The sequence below is a fragment of the Micropterus dolomieu genome, linkage group LG19 (genome assembly GCF_021292245.1).
Source record: "Micropterus dolomieu isolate WLL.071019.BEF.003 ecotype Adirondacks linkage group LG19, ASM2129224v1, whole genome shotgun sequence".
In the NCBI taxonomy this organism is placed as follows: domain Eukaryota; kingdom Metazoa; phylum Chordata; class Actinopteri; order Centrarchiformes; family Centrarchidae; genus Micropterus; species Micropterus dolomieu.
In genome coordinates, this window is record NC_060168.1 from 20,553,764 (window position 1) to 20,559,838 (window position 6,075).

Consider the following 6,075-nt stretch of genomic DNA (forward strand, 5'->3'; position numbering starts at 1 on the left):
CCCCCCCACCACACACACACACACACACACACACACACACATACACACACACACACACATACACTATGCTATTTGAAGCAAAATGACTCCTGTCTAGATCAGTGTTCAGGATATTCCTCGCAGCAAAGAATACACACAACCCTGTGTGTTTTCCCTGTTGAATGGATGCTTTTGAGTTGAGTATACTGGAAGTTGAAGAGATATTGCCAGAGATAGAGGTGTCAGCGAGAATGGCAGCATTGTTAATTAGAACATTCCCCTCGATGTGTCTCCACCTAGCTATGATATGTAGGGCACTAGTAACATAAAATAAATGCATTTGATTAAAGAAGAATACAAACACATACACACACTCAAGTGCGTGCACACACACACACACACACACACACACACACACACACACACAAGAGGACTAGACTGAAACAGCAATGGAAATAAAGAGATGTAAGACTTAAAAAAGAATACAACTCTCTTGAGTCCTTCAAAGGCTTTGTCTGTGAGAATGTGTGTCTGCGTGTAGGCATGTGTGTAAGGAGGTTTGTGAAATCACATGACCACTTGTGTGCATATATGGTTCTAGGAAAGTGCTAAGGATGGGTTCTGGGAGGATGATAAGACTCTTTAAGCGTCCAGCATCTTTGAAGTTCTTGTATTCAGTGCTTTGCCTCAGCAGTATATATTTATCTAGAACATTAAAACTACTAACAACAACAACCTTAACAACTATGTTATCACAGAGCAAAGATGAAGGAGTGGCAGCGGCCTGTTGCTATGTAAAACAGATTGTTGAAGTCTATCATTTCACCTCTTTCCTGTCATTGTATTTTATCCTTTTCCAAGAGAGAAAAAGTAGGAGGTGAAACAGTCATCCAATGAGTTAGCTGGCTGATTAACTGACTGAATGATGAGACAGGTATATGTTATTAGGAAAAGAAAATGGGAGCAAGTAAGCTGCAGGAAAGCTAGAAGAAAAAAGAGGTTTTCAAAGAAAAACACTGTGTGAACTGTAGAAATTACATTTCATAGTGACAATACTCTCTGAATTTTGACTCAAAAAGACAGTAGGTAAAAGGAGTTCTACAGCTGTTCCCATTCAGCAGATAAATAAAATCATCAGCCATACAGTCAATTGAACCTGCCTCAGAGACCAACTTTATATCTCTGCTTATTGAGGCGTTGCAATTTAAATTCCAGTTTTGTTTTCCCCCTAGTCCATGCCCTCATCATGCACCAAGCAGGTATTGCAAGTTAACACTTCACTAATTGTTCCCTTTTGGTGCCCGTTAATTGCCCAGTGATTATCTTTACACTGTAAACAGTCACACGTCACCTTGTGTCACCACAGAGCTGACAAAATGGCCAATGAAATGCTTGTTTGGAATGTAGGGTCTGGGAAGAGTGGGGGCAGGTTGATTAAAAAAAATGTGGATTCAGATAGTCGCTGAAATAACTTGATAAACCCAATGATTGAAAATAGATGCTTTATATGTCAGGTGAAAGTCAAAGAGTAGAATGGGTGTACTGTTAAGACTAATCTTCTAAACCTCAGGGTACAATCCTCAATCAGCTGTTACCCAAAGACAATATTCCTACCATGTAAATATAGATTAAAACAATATAGGAAATAGGAACTTTTTTGGAAACAGAGTGATCAATATCAATCTCATGTCTGTTCATTATTGACAAAATGAGCCAATAAGCTTGAATACCACAAAATGTCCATAACTATTTCTTGGCAACTACCAATCATCACGAGGTCACCAGGATCTTCTCATCTAACTCTCAGCAAGAAAGCATTCTGCAAAATGCTGAACTACTCCTTTAAAATAATTACTTGACCTTGATACAAAGTGAGAGCTGGAAACAACACTTGGTCTCAGTTAATTTCTGTATTGATAAAAAAAAACATTTTGTGTTTTGTTTTTTGAGAAGACCATAACCAAACACAACCAACAGTTCACCAACCTTCACAGAAATTTGTTCATAAAACAGGAATAAGCAAGTTGAAGATAAAACCTCCTTGGCAGAGAGATCCCAAGTATAAGTGGGGTAAATGATTAAAAGTGAATAATACTCAGAATGTTTAAGTTAAAAGAACAGCTGAAAGCAGAGCTGTAACTTTGCTCCTGTGGAGGAATAGTATGACAAAGGGGAGAATGGGGGTGTATGACACCTCTGTCTGTTGACTCTACACGTGTGTAGTATTTAATTAGCTGTAATCCAATTGAGGGATACGGCTTCCTGTTAAGAGAGGTGCAAAGGGTCGAAATAAACAGCTTACAAGACTATTAAACACTAAAGATGTAGCCTACAGCCTATAGGAGGTCAAACCTCTGACCTTACTGACAACACTGAACATCAGTCCAGTCCTCAGGTGTGATCTGACCTCCGGGAGCTTCATGCTTGTGCTGCTTTAGCCTGGTCTGATCTATGAAATAGTTTTTTCTCGTTATTAAAGCAGAGAAAATAGGCAGAGAGACACACAAAGAAAGGGGGAAAATTGAAAGGATGAAAGAACGAAAGAGAAAGGACACGCAGGATCAGAGTAAAGACAATTCTGGTCTTATCTCACTTTTATCGGATCTTGCCCAGGTTTTTTGGAAAATGTTTTCAAGGGAGATCAAAAGGTATGGCTAGCATGTGTTTCTGAGCCTAACCCCAGCACACACACACACACAGGACATGGTGTTATTAGGTTATTATGATAGTGTTCTCTTTCTCTCATCAAAGCCTCTGTTTCAAAACCACACATGAGCCAAAGGTGTCAGATTGTAAAGACTCTCTCTCCAAAGCTCATCCAATCAGGCTCAAATCATCATCCAAGCCCCCTATCCTGCAGATAAATGAAATTCAGTATATACATGATTGAGAACAATTGGTCTGAGGGGAACAACAGTTGGTTGATGCAGAAGGCATGGGCTTTTTTGAAGAATAAATGAATCTGAATGGTAAAAAAAAAGACTGATTGGAACGTGGCTGAAAACCATGGCAACAGACTCCTTAGTAAACAGTTTATGGAAGCCCAGTAGGAAACCCGGCAGTTGGGTAAAGACAGCCTTGTGCTAATCAGTGCATACCAACACCTCCAGCGCCCAAACCTCCATGAATTCTCAGGAACAGATGTGTCAACTGTGCTGTCCCCTGTGTTGTGCCACTGCAGTGTCTAAGCCATTCAGAACTGTGTCACTCAAAGAGGATTGTTGTATAAATTATTGTCATTTGAAATATTATAATATAATATAATATAATATTTTCTGCAGTCAGTGAAGCAGGTAAACTCTGCAATGGATTCACGAGAAGTCCTTTGTTGTCTTTGTGAAAATGCCACCTGGAGACAAAGAGGTCAAACATGCACAAAATTTCAAAGTACTGTACAGTGTTCGCTGGAATTCAAACTACAACACCCCCCCCCCACACACACACACACACACACACACACACTAAATATTACATTAGATTCCTGTAGAAAATTCCACATCAAGCAGCTTCTTTTGTGTTTGACGAATCAGAAGAAGAGCAGATGGATAGGAAAAATGTGAGAGAAACTTAAAACTACAAGTTCAAAGAAAAATGTAAGAAGAAAAAAAAGTATCTTGACCTATCTGCCTATAGTGAGGAGCCATGTCGTTAAATATAATGTTGCGACTCGCTGCGCTGTGATCAATAAGCCAGCAGCAGAAAGACTGAAGCAATCTTACAGGGTACACTACAAACACGACTCATCTAATCATCTTCAAAGTTTCGCAGCCCTACGCAGAGACTGAGACCAGCTCTGATTCAAAGACTATCACTCTCCAACAACCAGGCAGACACAACATAGCACACGTACGCACACACATATACTGATGTGCACACAGACATGCACTCACATGGACAGACACTCCTCCCTGAGCAACTTTTAGCCTCAGTCACAGCCTGTTCTTCTCCCAACCTAACCATAATGTATAATTTACCCCTATCATTTATCAAAATAATCATCCACTCGGGCAAACGGAGAAGCTTGGCGGTAAAGTGAAACTTCTGAGGTCAAGGGGAATCATCTTTCAGGGACTGCTATGCGCTGAGGGTGCACCAAGTCGAGCCGCAGCACTGGATGGTGAGGTGGCCGTGACGACTGTGGACGGGGACTGGGGGGTGGGGGGGGCCTGCCAGTGCAGATGCCCGCAGACAGACCGCCTTGCCTGAGAGACACGAGAGCTGCCGGAGCCTCAGACAGCTCTCTCCATCACCCCCTCCAACTCCCCCTCCCCTCCCGCTGCCATCTGTGAAGCACACACACACACACACACACACACACACATATAGAGAAAAGACGGCACCCACTAACTAAGAGGCCCAGGAACACTTAGCCACGTTAGCAGCCTTACTAAGACCGCTGCACTGGGTAACTGCTGACATGCTTTAAAAGAGAGGAGTGAGAGTTGGTAAAGAGAGAGGGAAGTATAGCTGCTGAGCCAGATGGTTGGGCTAAGCTAAGCTAAGCGCCGAAGAAGATTGAGATACCAGCCAGGTGAATTTTTACTCTCAATTTTTTTTTGACAGGTGGACAGAGAAGAGCCGTCTGGGGTTGACAGTGCTGCCATGTTTTCAATAAGCAGTGCTGTGTGTCTTACCGTGTGGCATGTGCAGTCGCGCTGATGGTGCAACTGTTTTTGTGTGTGAATATGTATGTGTGTCTGTTATTCTGTTTCTGCGTGTCCAAATGGGCAGTGTGGGTGCATGTATGGTCACATTTTGTTTATTTTGTAATGCATGTGAGTGTGTCTCATGTATGGGTAAGCCTTGGTGGTTTAGCCCTGCACTTGCATCAATTACAGTGGATGGTGTTGACAAGTGTAATGACAGAGTTAGGACCTCTAATAGGCCAGATTCTGCCACGGAGAAGAGTATAAGCTACTGTTGTCAGCACACTTCACGTCTCCTTTCTTCTCTCCTCTCTGTGTGCTATTCTTACTTTTCCCTCTGGTCTATTCCACTCTTGGTCTTCTATGCCTTTGCTTCTCTCCTTTCCTCTCCTCTGTTATCAGGTTAAAAAGGTCATGGATGGTGAGAATAGAGGAGAAGAGGTAACCCCTGATTGCACTAAACTCAACAACTCAATTCGGTGATATCAATTTAAGTTCTGGTTGTGTTACTTGAGTGTCCATCTTTTTTTGTCACTGTTAAGATTTGTTGATTTTTGTCAAGGTTATTACCATATTTGTTAAGTATTTTTGCTCTCTGTATACAGATCCTGGGTTGGGTTTTAATAATTTTCATTTATGCTTTAAACTGATGTTGAACCTCTTTGATGGTGGTGAAGGAAATGGAATTTAATTAGGTGAAAGTGTGAAATATGCCTAAACTGTAATATATAATTCAATCAAAGGACTCACTGTTACAGACAAAAACAATAACAACACATGGATAGCTTTTATCACAGTTTGCTAAGATTGGGACAACCAAGCTGAAAGTACTGTGACCAGATTCAATACCTGCACAGATTTCAAGCTGGCTAAAAATCCTGCATTAGTGCATCTTTTCTCATTTGACTGTACCATAATGTTGAAAGATGAGTTCACACACTCTGCAGTTAATCATGTAGTAATTGCCTACCGTTCTCATAAAGCATTTTCAATAAATTCTCACATTTTGATTGTTTGAAAATGTAGTTTAGCGCGATCTTAATCGTCTAACGACGGGTAGCTACTGCATCGATCTGGGATGTCAAGTCAAACCTGCCGTTAATAATTAATGGTTAGTCTGGGAGAGGCAAATGCATTTTGTGATCACTTCGGTGAACAGAGACAGCGCAGATTTGTTCATAGAGGATAAAAGTGCTCTTGCACAGATGAGCTGTGTAGACACACAAACCCGCACACAGACACACACACATTTATGCGCACACAGTTGCATTGGCTCTAATCTGTAATGCATCCAATATGTTGAGCTATTGGCCAGCGCACTGGGAGGCAAAGCTACATGGCCCACAGAAACCTGCACGCTAGTTTCCATACATCTGTCCAATCAGCATCTTGCCTGGCTCCCGTGCCAGTAGACCAATCAGATGCCCCAGATGCAGCCCACTCCCCAACC